Genomic DNA, 13,245 nt, shown 5'->3' on the forward strand with positions numbered 1-13,245 from the left:
GCAGGGCCGGGCGGGCGGGGACAAGTCGCAGGACCGGGCGCCGCGCGGGGCAGCTCCCTGGCCGGCCCCTCCTCCGCCCCGGCCCCGCCCGCGCCCCCCCGCCGCCCCCGGTGCCGCGCGGCCAGCTGCGATCAGGCGAGTGGCGGGGACACCCCGGCCCGGGGCTCTGCCACGGCCCGCCCCGGCCCCGCTCCCATAGGCTGCGGCGCGCCCCGCCGCCCGGCCCCGCGCCCCGGGCTGCCGCCGGAGTGGCGGAGCGCGGCTGTCACTTGGGCCGCGCCGCTGCCCGCGGCGGGGGGCGGAGGCGGGAGCACCGGCCCGGCCCGGCCCGGCGGAGACGCGCTCCGCGAAGTGCTGCCCGGAGTTTGCCTCCCGCCGGGCGGAGCGGGCGGGCGCAGCCGGCTCGGCTGAGGGGCGCGGCGGCGGCTGAGGAGAGCGCGGTGCGGAGCCGGCGGCGGTGAGTAACTTCCCTGCCCCGCCGCGGCGCCGGGCGGCTCAGCCTCCCCTCAGCCGGCGGCGGCGGGAGGGCCGCCGGGCAGGGCGGCGGCCGCACCTCCCCGCCCCCCACCCTCTCGGCCGCGACGCCGGGGGGCTCTCCGCGGGGCCGGGCCTGCTGCGGACGCCGGGCTGGGCCGCCCTGCGGGGGCAACAAGTGCGGGAGAGGGAGCGGGAACCCCGGTGGGAGCGGCGCGGCGCGGCCCGGCCCTCGCCCCGGAGGAGCGGGGCGTCCTGCCGGCCTCCGCGGGAGAGCGGGTGCTGCTGCGGGGTGGGCAGCCCGCGGCGGGTCTCTGCCCGGCGGAGGTGAGCGGGGGCTGCGCCGGGACCCGCAGCGCGTCCCTGGGCTGAGCGGTAGGGGGTGGGGAGCCGCTCCGCAGGCGCCCGTGTTCGGGGTCCCTCGGGGCACCTATGCTGCTGCTGTGTAGCTCTAGTAAAGAAGCTGCTGCCTGAAAAGGAGTCAAATTACTGCGTGCGGGGGAGGCAGAAGAACAGCTGCGAGCGAACCCCTGCTGCAGGAGCTAGTTTCAGGTTATGTGTTTTACAGCTGCGCCAGAGGAACTCAGAGCTGTATGTAAAATGCCTCTGAAGCCTGTGCCGTTGGCAGCTCTTTCCAAACGTTAACTCTAGTCCTCGGTGCTCCGACCCAGGCTCTCCCTTCTTTTCCCCCGTTTGTTAGCTCTTACCACTGAAAATGTGGTTTAAAAACCTAAAACCTCCTGTCTTTAACAGGAGATTTTAACTTTAACAAGGCATACTTTAAAATTATCATTGCTCTTGGCAGAATATTACTATTCGGTCAACTAATTGAGAAAACAATTGCTGGAACTGTGGTAGTGACAAATCTGACAGTCCCTTGTGACTTTTCTTGCCGTGTTCCTAGTGCATAGCGCTGACTGTTTACTTCTGTAGAAATCCACTATTAAGTACTTCTGAGCTTCGTTTAATTCCTTTTTTAATTACATGACACTGCGGGTTTGTTTTTGTCTCTGCAAAGTAAAAAATGTCTGTTAGGGATTAGCTTTGGGGTACGTTTGATAGTCCCTGGAAATAAATTTTGAATCATAAATGCTTTTGAGCTTCTGTTCAAAAGAGAAACTGTTCTGAGCTTGGCTCTCATTAACACTTCGAAACACTGGGTTTTTTTTATTCTTCTACCCAATTCCTTTTGGCTTCATGGTGCTTTATTCTAAGCTGCAATCCAGCAGCAGATCAAGGAGGCTTAGGAAGAAACATCAGATGGTTTCGGTTAGTGTCCCTACCACTTGGAAAATAAACATGTTAATACCATATGCTGCCCTGACTTTATTAAAACAAATTTCCTCAAAATGGAAACAAGGTATGTCGGTGTGCTTGCTAGAACCATAAGACTTAATAGGATCCTTTATCATTTACTTTTTTTTTTTCCCCAGCAGTCAGCTCACCAGGGGAGGAATCCTCATTCCTGAGCACAATGCAATATAAAATGATTATATCCAAATTCAGCAGGCTGCGAAGAACACCATTGTGCCAAATTAGATTTTTTTTTTTTAATTAAAAATGGTGTGTAATGTTATGTTTTAAAGTGCTTGTATTATTACACTTCTAAAATCCCTGGATATTAAAAAAAAAAAAAAGGCATAATTTTATAATGAGAGTTTTCGGTACTGAGTTTCTGACTCTACAGACCCTTAACTCTGCCTGGTGACTTCAGCAAGAGGGAGCCCAGGGCCTTGGACTCAGGTCTGAGATTTGCAAACACAGCATGATTTCCTAACACAGGACTCGAATCTTCTATTAAAAAAAAAATAATTAAAATTAAGCTACAATTTAGGAATGAAACTTTGCAAGAGAAGCGTAAACTGGTGATTGAGTGGAAAAGTACTGTTCTCTTGAGACAGGTTAGGTTAAAAAATAAGCTTACTAAAGCCTGTCATGCATAATTACAAAAAATGTTGGCTTTGACACTGCAAGATTTGGCATTTGTTTGGAGTCTGCTCTCGTGGAAGCGCTGATGACCTTGGTGAAGCTTTGTTGTTTTGTAAGGCTTTACCTGCACTGAACAGCCTGTCAATTTTGGTATGTATTTATGGGCCTGCATCACTAAGAAACAGCAGAGGGTGGTTAGCTACTAGTTAAATCTGTCTACTTGAAAATATTTAAATATCCCACTCTTTTAATTCAATTTTTCTGTACTCTTAAAAAAGTCTTAATAGAGTTGTAAGCAACCGTGAAGAAGTGATACCAACAATATCAAAGTGAAATGAGTAAAGATGTGATGTCTACTAGACATTGGATTAATATAAATTATTGTCTCAGATCAGCAAGCAGATTAGCTGCTTGTTTAAAGAGCTATTACACATTAAGAGCTGTAACTAATAAGAAAACAGCATTCATTCAGTGTTAAAATGCTCCCTGGTGTAAAAGGCACCAGAGGAAACTGGTTGCCTATGTGATGTAGCAGTGGCTTGTCCCCGATATTTGAAAATTCTTTGTTGATTTGGTTTGCAGAAGTAATTTTAACGTGACACCATTGAATTGCATGCTGCTTAACTGCTTTATCAGGCTGGAGGAGTTTGTTGTTTAGAAACTGTAGTGCCTTTCAAAGATTAAAATTCTTTTAAATATGAGTATTAAATTATGTAAATGTTGGGTCATGATGTCTACGGAGCAATAAAAAAAAAACCAAACTCGTGGTGTGTGCTTTTTGGGGTTTTTTTGGCCCCGGTTCTGTACATGTTTGTGCTTACATATTTTAAACACCAAAGTATTTCTTTTGGAATTAGTGGGTCTGTTCTTAGGCTTAATGTTAAGCCTGCATGTAAATGTTTTCAGGGTCAGGATTTATGTTTGCAAAGTTCAATGGATAAACCTGTCATGTGTTTTCATACTGACTGTTCTGTATTCTGCATGAGATAATGTAGGTAGCTGACTTCTGCTTTGGAACTGGGGCCTGGTTTGTTTGCTGACACATATGGAGACGCTTCCAGCCTTGCTGCTACGTTACAGAGGGTAGCAGTGCTGTACCTGAGCTGACTTCATTCATCCTTGCAATGTGCTTTGCGATACTACAGGTGTCTCTTTTATTTCTAAAGTATTTTTAGTGATACAGATTTGCATAGATGTCAATCCTTTGCATTCCCATAGATGCTTATTTCAATTGACGTTAGCTTTACAAGTACTTTGGGGGCTGGAATCTCTTGCTGAGTCTCTCACACTGAGCTGTGAGCTAGATAGGGAAAAGAAAAGCTTAAATATGCAGTTGTTTGATATAAAGGTAACTTGTGAACATGCAAGATTTTAAATTGTTTCACATTTCTGTGATTTTTCCCACCCAATTAGTAGGAACGATTTTTATTGAAAAAATGGGACCTTGGGGTAACATAGTTCAGTATTTGCAGCCTCATTTTTGTTTTAAGTGAGCAAGTTCTGATGTTGCTCGGGGGTTGTGGTATTTTGTGAAGAATGTCTAGAATTTTCTTGCTGTCATCACAGCAAAACAGACTGAATTGGGTAAGAAAGGAATTGTGAGGCTATAAATGTGTCAACTCAATATTATATAGAAGTAAATTTTTGCCCAGGCAGAGTTGGTTTACTTTGGGTTGGAGTGATAGATGTTGCATTTTGCCTGGCTGTTTTTCCTTCATTCCACAGAGAAGAATGTGTTTTTATATTTCATTGCAGAGATTTGTCATGCTTAACCACTGTTTGATGGGGTGTACAGAATTTTTACGAAGAACCCTTGTTTGTAGAGCAAAATGCAGTTTGATCAAGGAGTATATCCAATATATGAACTGATCCAGTTTTAAAATGTTGTAAATGGTAGTAATAAGTAGTTCTAGATAATGACAAAGAAGGAACTATGACTTACTAATCTTTTTTCTAGCAATAGAGCACAACAGGAAGTGGTGTGCATTGAAGGACAACCCGTGTGTGTCTGGGCAAAGGGAGGAACCCAATAGTTGCAGAAAGGCAAAGCGGGGCTTTTGGATCAGGTTGCCTGGAGTGATGTACTGCTGTCAGATTTTATTCAGCACTGTGGGGAAAAATGAGCAACAAGCTACCTACTTCTCCATTGGTATGTTCTGTGCAGTGGGAGTGATTCTGAAGTGTGCCATAGGTTGTGCTCCCCACCCAACCCCCAAGATAGCCCTGCCGCTGCGTGTTCCCATGACTTTCTCCAAAGAGTTTGCACAAGCCGGGTGGGAGGTGTCAGGATGCTGCCTTGTGCATTCCCGGGGGCTGGCTGATTAGAAAACAATTGGGAATAAGCACAGTTTATTATTGGGTTCAAGTCAGTGTTCCTATATGTTGACACTTTTATTGACTCCTGCAGTTGTACTCATCGTATAGATATTTTTTTTTTCCCCTTTGCGTGCAATTTTTGCTTGAATTCTAGCTCTCCTCCACAGACAACCCTCTATAAATGCAGTGTCATTTTCAAAATTTTGGCCCTGAAAGGTCAAAGAATACTAGTGATGGAGGATTTAAGCTCTTACCCTTCCTGTGACTTTGTTCTTCAGATTGGTGCTAATCCTTGTTTCTGAGTTCATACATAGGAAAAAGAAAGCTTGTGCAGCAGAGGTTTTTGGCGCAACGGAGGCAAATGGAAATTCAAGCAAAGCTAACGAAGGTAAAATGTCGCTGCCTTGTGTACTGAAACCAGTTTGCGGAAAGCTGTTTTCAGTGGTTGCTATATTGTGCTCGGATAAGCTGTCGTGTTCAGCCACAGGAATGTTGTGTTTGCTTTGAAAGGACCAACCCATGGGGTTTTTTTCTGACAAAAAGCAACATTTCAGAATCTAGGCGTGTTGTGATTTTTCTGGCTATCAAGTTTTGGTTGGCATTCCTGAACAAAATCTTTATTTAAAAAAAGTCTTGGCTGGTATCAGTGAGCCGCCTTTGTTGATGCATTTTATTTTGTCATAATGTGAATGTGCTTTTGTCTGCCTACCTTGTATTATTCCCCAGATGAAATGAGCTGTATCAGCAACGTACTCTTACGGCAGTAGAATAGAGCCTATACTGGGGCTTTCTGCGGGCATAGTGATGTCATCCAAATCATTCTCCTAATTGACATCGCTACCTGCTACACCAGCAAAAGCAAAACAACAATGACAAGAAAATCCACCACTCCCACAAGGCTCTTGTCACTTTTTGACTTCAGCACAGTTGGTTCTTCCACTGCCCTCAGTAACAGTCTGCAGAACAGTACATTCAAAGTCCATCTTATGACTGGGTAGCCTACATCTAGAGCAAGTCACATTTCAAGGAGGACACTGGAGATGTTAATATCTTTATGTGCCTAATGGATACTGCACTGAATATCTGCAATAGATTAAATACTTATATATGGGCCATATTAAGTTGCTTCTACATGTTTGGTGGTTAAGTTATAGGAAAAAAACATCAGTTAACAACTGTTGCCACTTCATGCAGAGTAAGACGCCTTATTGTTACTTCCAGGTTCATGCATTTATTTACCAACAGCCCACCCTTCCTTGTGTGTTCTTGTCTCTTTTTATTAGATCTGTTCCCCTGCCCCATATAATTGTCTTCTATATTTTTTTTATCAAGCTTGTTTGTAACCAGACTGAAATAACTGTAAGTGATACATCACAAGACCACATAGAGCTTAATGTGCTGTATAAACTTTCTGGTCATGTTCAAAGAGTTTGCTATAAACCCTGTTCTGATCATGGAGCTGTAACTACCTTTGGGGCAGTATGTATGCGCCATAGCTATCATCCAAACCCCTGCCCCTCCCTGGGGCTGCCCTGACTGTTAATTGAAGTAACTTGGTTTTTAAACTTTTAAAAAAACTTCTTCAGTCAAGCCCCTTCTGGAGCAGGTTGATGAGGATTTCCTTCTGTCCGGCCTCTTTTTCCTGTTTTTATGTCTTGTTTGCTCTAGAGGGGTTTTCTCAGCCGTTTATTGTTACTGACAGAGGCTAATGAAGGCTCACCCGGTGAATTAGTGAAATAGTTCCATGTCCATGCTAGATCTTGCATTTATGTTAATTAAAAATGAGTTCAAGTCAATTCCTGGACTGTTTTTACAAGTAGTCCATTACTAAGCTGTCATTGCTGCTTCTAATGAAGATTGAAGCTTTAAAAATCACAGGGTTTCCTACCTTATACTAAACCAGTATAAAATGCTGTTTGTTCAGCCTTCAGAATTTAGGTTCACTTCTTAACTGTTTTAATTCCTTTTAAACGCTAAAGGTAAAGCTAATGTCACACAGGTTATATTAGGGTAAATATACAGATATGTTTGTGTACTTGTGGATCTGTTGTGCATTTCATCTGAATGTCTTAAAAAGGTATGTAAGTTAGATCTTTACATGTGCATTACAAAACTTCATAAGAATTCAGCAACAACCGCCAAATGTGTTTCTTTTTTGAATCACCGGTAAAAAAAGGTATCTTTCTACTTTGTCTGGCAAAATAGCTGCTTTTCATTCCTCTTATCTGAGGGATGGCTCAGCATGTTTGTTCAGCGCTGATACCTTTATATTCTATAGCTTCCGATATGTGTCTGTCTGATACCATACGTGTTGTTATGATATGTGGAAGTGACATGAGCTGAACTAGGCTTCACTGCATGCACAGCAGCAAATATACCTGTTGTGGTGTATTTATACAGTGTGGGCGTGATCCTGCGTAAATAATACTTGCAGTTTTAGTTGTAGGGAGTTTTTTTTCCCACTTCGAAATCCATTTTGACTGATAGCTGCAGACTTATCTATTGACTGTGGCTCTCCTGCTTTCTGCAGGGAAAATAACTTTCTGGTGAAGCAAAAATGAAGGTGATTCAGTGGTGGTAAAAAGGAGAATCAGCAGCACAGCTTGTCTGTGCACTTGACCTGAGCTGTCTTGCCATGTAAGCAGAAAAAGAGAATCTATGGGAAAATTAACACTAAAGTGAGCGGTAATGCAGAATTTTGGGTTACTGGAGTGTGAAATGAAACTGTTACAGTTCCTTCTTCTGCAGTAAGGGATGTGTGCCACTGACTAGAGAAATGCTGTAGAACTGTAATGTTTTCCTAAGTCATATTTTGAAAAGTTTGCAAAGCTGTGAAGCCAGGAAATGTTCATAATTAAGTGTCATGCTGTTATGAATTGGAAGATATTTGATGAAGAACTTCTGGGTACAGCTTGACATGTTGCCTCCTGCAAATGATCAGAACCATATGGATTTCACAAGAGGTATCGTTTGTCTTTAAGTCTCAAGTTTAGTGAAGGCAACTTATTTCACACAGTAATGTCAACATTGTGCTGCAATGTTGGTTTGGGTTTTTTTTTTTGCCTCAAAGGGTCAAAGAGGAAAGATTTCTGCTTTAGCTGCGATAGTGACTTTGAGGATAAAGAAGATAGTTTGTGCTAAAGCATTGATATAGGTGAGGCTGTGTGTACCTGAAAACCTGCTAAGCAGGTTAAGTTGAAATGCAGGAAAGAAGGGGTTTCACTACAATGCACCCACACGTTAGGAGCAGTTGCTATGCCGTATATGCTATTTTTCAGATGATGTATCACATGGTGAGTCCTATTTAGCCATCCTTACAGCTTGACTGTACAATTGGATCTGCAATGGTGACTCCATGGAGTCCTTTGTGGGTGTGAGAGTCCTTCTGCAGGCTTCTGCTCCCAAGGAAGTCACTGAATTCACCACAGCTGTGATGATGGTTATAGCAAAGCATCCCTTCTTTGCTAGGGCTCAATTGCTGCTGGTACAAATCTGGTTAACACTCTACTTGTCATTGAACTTACTTTACATATATGTGTGTATATATAAAATTAAATTCTATCTGTGAATAAATGAAAAGGTATAAAAAGGAAGAAAACAAACCCTGTACTTATTCTTTTCTTTCAACAATTTTTTTGCTCTCCTTTCTTTCTTTTCAGATCTTAAGTTAGAAATCCTTCCACATTTAGCTCATAGGTAAAGACATTATAGAAGTCTGATCCAATATGTTTTTACCAACTTAATTATTGGTCAAGTCTGTAGTTTTTGCTTTTACTTCTTAGTTGTGGAGTAACTTTATTCTTCTGGTGCTGTCAGCAGTTATAGTGAGGAGCTTCAATAATGTATAATGTGAAGTTCTATATAAATATTAATGATTATCAACATTGATTATAGAAAATGTCTTAAACGCCTCATAAATTGCCACAAAAAAAGTTCGGAAAATAGTAAATGAGTGATGGAAAAATAATAACATTTATAAGATAGAAGGAGTTATTGTCTTAATTTTCCAGCTGATGAGTAGGTGCATATAAAAAGACAGACATCAGATTGCTTTTGCTATCATGATGTATTTTTCTGTAGTCCAGAGGTTAAGTTCTGTCCTTATTTAATAAACTTACTCAGTTTTCTGCAATTAACCTGCTTCTCAAATTTGAAATAAAATGGAAGCAATCAAAAAAAGGTAGAATAACCAATACTTTAATCAGAGACTAAAACTGTATTTAAATATATTTATTTATAAAATTGCATTTAAATAGATTGATAAAGCTCTCTATTGGAAAAAATGCTCTGCCTTAGCATGAATTGAAGAGGATTAGGATTTAATAAAGTGCATTACTGTTTTCTGTTTGAGGGGGAAAATATTTTCCCCCAAGGTTTTGTTTTTAAAACTACCATCTTTCTTCCCAGATGTTCTCATATACATTCTGCATTGTTTTAAAACAACTCTAATCTTTAATACGATTATCTATAAACTTCCTTTGTTTACTGAGGGATTTTTTCAGATTACCAAATCATTTTATATACAAATCCTTCTTTTCTTGGTGCATACCATAAGTCTCCATTGCATGCCGGAGGCGGTGCCCCAAATGAAGCTGACATCAATTATTTATGATTAGTCTCTGCACACTGGGAAGTGAAATCGAGTCTCTGGTCTCAATTCATGGTTTGTTTCAAACATAGGGTAATGAGAGCAGGTGCAGGGAGGCACCGGAGCATGTGCATTGATTTGCAGCATAAGTATAGACAAATTAGTTAAATGTATGTGGGATTGAGAAGAGAAGATGGTTGGAGCTGAAGTTGTCATGTGCTTTTAAAGAACTTAGTCAATATGTTTTCCTGGCACCCATATACCAAAATGAGAGGAGCTATTTTCTCTCATCATGGTGGTGATGTTTCATTACACGGGGGCATGGGATAGCACTTAACAGGAGGGAAGAGTCCCTCCATCCCAATTCTCCATCCCACCTAAGTGCGGCCTGATCTGATTTGCTCTGACTCCATCACACTTCACAAGCTAAAATTGTACTCCATATTTCTCGTGCACCAAAAACTTCCTTTCAATGGGGTTTTTTAAGTGTGAAATCAAGCAATGTAACATTGGAAATTTGCTTGTGCACCCCTCCTGCTACTCCCTTTTGTGTCCGTCCTTTGCACGGGACTGGGCTGCTGGGGAGAAAAACATCTGAACAGAAACCAGCAACTGGGTTACGACACAAGTCTAGGAGGGGTGGGGAAAACTGAAAGGCAGTGGCTAAGCTGAAAAGTGGCATTTCTTAATTTTGTAAATTACCTTGCAATATGAATCATCATGTTTTAACATTGCTAGTGTAATTTTTGACATTTTTAAAATGACTGCAACAGTTGCAGCAACTACATAATTAGTAAAGTCCTTACTGTTTGTGAGGTTTAGAGGGAGCTGGCAATACTGCCTGAGCTACAAGACAGCTCAGAGACAGAAAACTTATTATCGTATAGAGGAAAAGTAGTCTGCCTGGTTTTTTTCAGAGGACAAAACGATCAGTGAGGATTTGGGTCCAGCCAGGTTTCCTCCACTGCAAGTTCTTTCCAATGCTGGCAGCCTCTGGCGGGTCCAGCTGCCTGGGTTTCCCTGCAAAGCATTTGCTCTTGGGGATTGTTTTGGCAAGCTGCCTTCAGGCTTTCTGAAGAACAGACAAAAGAAGGGAAATATAAATTTTTTTCAAAACCCAGTGTGGAATTTCTTGGGACAGAGCAAGCTGTGCAGGCACATGAGGATTTTTCATGTTTGAAGTTGTCAGAACCTTTCATAGAGAAAAAGGTCAGATGTGAATACAGGAGCCTCATGTTTCCCCATCAGGACTGCCCCTCCATCCTCCGGATGCAGGAGTTAAAACTCCAAATGTGGTAGGAAGAAGTAAGAAGTAAGCAAAAGAGGATGCATCTTCAAAGGACGAATCAGTGCGGTGAGAACTTCCCTTACTGGCAAAAGCCTGAGTAAGCAGGTGGGGCTGGCAGTGTGCCCTGAAGGTTAATGCAGTCGGTAGCCAAGCCGGAGGGGGAGGCGAAGTCCTCCCTTCTGCCAGGGTTCTCAAGAAAGATGCTCTGAGAAGGCTTCTGGCTGCTGCCTCTCATTTCACCTTGGGTGCTGGGAGAATGAAATGATAGCTAGGAATGAGACAATGCAAGGCTAAAAAAAAAAAATTAAATCAATATATATAGTATCGATGGCATTTAGAACCATGTTGTTTTCTTTGGTGGGCTCTAAGCAGCAGCAGGGCCAGTGTTTCATTTCTTCTGCAGCTCAGCTGCCCCGGTGGGCTCAGAGGCTGCCATCTGCCTTCCCAACCACCCAAGCTGCCCACTGCGCTGCCCACTGCACTAGCTGAGGTTTTATGGTGACTCTGAGGCTCTTCCTGGATGTCAAGTCTATATTGGAGAAATACTGCCAATTTTTTTTAGCGCTAATGCAGGAGAGGTCTAGCTGAGCACAGAGACACTGATATTGTTAATTTTCCAGGCTGTTGCTATCTTACTCTGAGCTGTCCCTAGACATCCTCACCATTTGATGTTTCTTCTCTAATGGCATGAGCCACGATGTCATAATATTCAAAATCAAATGTACCAGAAAATATAATAAATTAGAGTTGGGCTAGCAGAGTAATTGAGGAATAAACTGAATTTTAAACAACACAAGATTGTGTTATGAACTGATTGCTATGCACAAAATGTACCAGAGGAGTGTGACTTCATGTAGATTTACTATTGATGGCAGCATTTCCTAGATTGCTACTGGTAATAAAGAAATGAAAATGGTTTGAACTTCTGAGTTAGTACCACAACATAATATTGCAGCAAAGGAGAAGTACCATTGTAGTTACGCTGCAAAGTAATTCTGGAAGAAAAATTTTCTCAGTGCTTTATTTATTTATTTATTTAAGAGGTTTACATGTATTTAGCAATTCTGGAGTTTATAAAGCCACAAAGTGAATGCAGGCTTTGGCGTGGAAAGAACTAAATTTGTCCTCAACTCCTAATGTAATTCTTCTATAAGAAATTACTTAGGAAATATAGCAGTAGAATGAATTCCTCTCAATTCAGACAATTGAGTTTAAGGACATTTGGTGTCCTTAAGGAATTGTAAGGTTGTTTGCCAGGTCCTGTGCAGAGGCGTCGGTGTTGAGGTAAGTCGAGGTGCTGATGTGCGTAGGAACCTGAAAAATGGTATTTTATTTTCTAGTCATCCTAATTTTGAGAATACAAAGGAAATTTTGTAACGATGAGATTTTTGGCGGCAATAATTCAAGCTTAAGGCAGGACTGCCACTTCCAAAATTATGTTCTGTGGTGAAAAATGGGCAAATGGAAGGGCTGTTCAGTGGTAGAAATCAAACATAAGCCGCCTTTGGTGTCAGGGAGGGCAGGAAGGCAGAAAAGCAGTATTTCTTCACTGAAAGAATCTAATTTTGTAGTGATAAGTAGTATGATTTGTTTAGGTGAATACTTAAAAGTTGTATTTAAACATGAAATGTTATTGTTTATTATTCTTGTAAAATGTAAATAAGGTTCTTTACCAGGAATGGTGATGAAATACATTTGATTTTTAAACTAATTTTATAAAATAGTGAAGAAAAGCAGCTCTTGTGAGTTAAATGCTTGAATATATACAGTAAGCATTAGCATTATTTAACTAATTCAAAGTGCTGTTAAATCCCTTGATTTAAATTACTTCACTGTGCCATGACCTAATGAAAGCAGAAATTAATCTAGAAGATGCAATTAATAAACTACTTACATTCCCCGTGTAGTATTTAAAATGATTTATTTTTCTGTGTGTATTTTGATCACTTAATAACTTATCTCCTCTCCTTCATCCTGAGTCTCCATAGAAGTGGGCTCAGGGATCACCAGGAGGCAGGAGGGACGCGGTCTGGCTGCTGCCTGCCCCTCCAGGCTGCCTGGGGAGATAGTAAGGGCCAGTTTCATAAACGAGCCTCAGACCACCACAGCTCTGGCTTTTCAAACTTGTGTAGCAGAAAACTTGGGAGAATGGTGTTATAAAGGAAAAAAAAAATCTGCCTATCAGTAGGGGAAAACAGGCAATATTTAACCCGTTCAAAAAGAAATAAACTTGAGCACTACTGGGATTCCTACAAGCAGGTTTTGAGGATGGTCATCTTCAAGATCTGATATTTCTGCTCTCTTCGGTGGCAAGTTCTGATATTTTGTGAAAAATTCAGAGTTGAATTTTCACTGAAGTGTAAAATTCAGAGCTCTCCTGTGCTACGGAGGCCTCCCTGTTCCTTTTCCCCTGTCCCGCATCGCAAGTGACTTTGAGTTACACAAACACGGTTTATCTTTGAGAGCTTTCCCCAGTGGGACATGACACTTGTAACAAATATTTGTATGATTAAGCCTTTCTGTAGCTGTGGTCAGTCTCCTTTCTAATGCTTGCTACCTAGTTAACGTAGCATATGAAGTCTGTGTACTATGAATATGCTCTTGCGGCAGGTAAGATCACTTGAGAAACCTCTAGTGCAGGTGTTAGGGA

General features: G+C 42.2%; 1 protein-coding gene across 7 annotated transcripts in view; it reads left to right on the plus strand.

Annotated features, from left to right (window-relative positions):
• The first annotated feature begins 268 nt into the window (after positions 1-268).
• LNX2 (ligand of numb-protein X 2) overlaps positions 269-13,245 on the plus strand; it is a 59,971-nt gene continuing 46,994 nt past the window's right edge. Inside the window, exons 1-4 of one of the 7 annotated variants that reach the window (XM_074859910.1) lie at positions 269-457; positions 3,390-3,548; positions 4,361-4,552; positions 4,998-5,107. The gene's annotated coding sequence lies outside the window, so the exon portion shown is untranslated. The other 6 variants (XM_074859909.1, XM_074859912.1, XM_074859911.1 and 3 more) reach the window with 6 other exon arrangements.

The sequence above is a fragment of the Strix uralensis genome, chromosome 2 (genome assembly GCF_047716275.1).
Source record: "Strix uralensis isolate ZFMK-TIS-50842 chromosome 2, bStrUra1, whole genome shotgun sequence".
In the NCBI taxonomy this organism is placed as follows: domain Eukaryota; kingdom Metazoa; phylum Chordata; class Aves; order Strigiformes; family Strigidae; genus Strix; species Strix uralensis.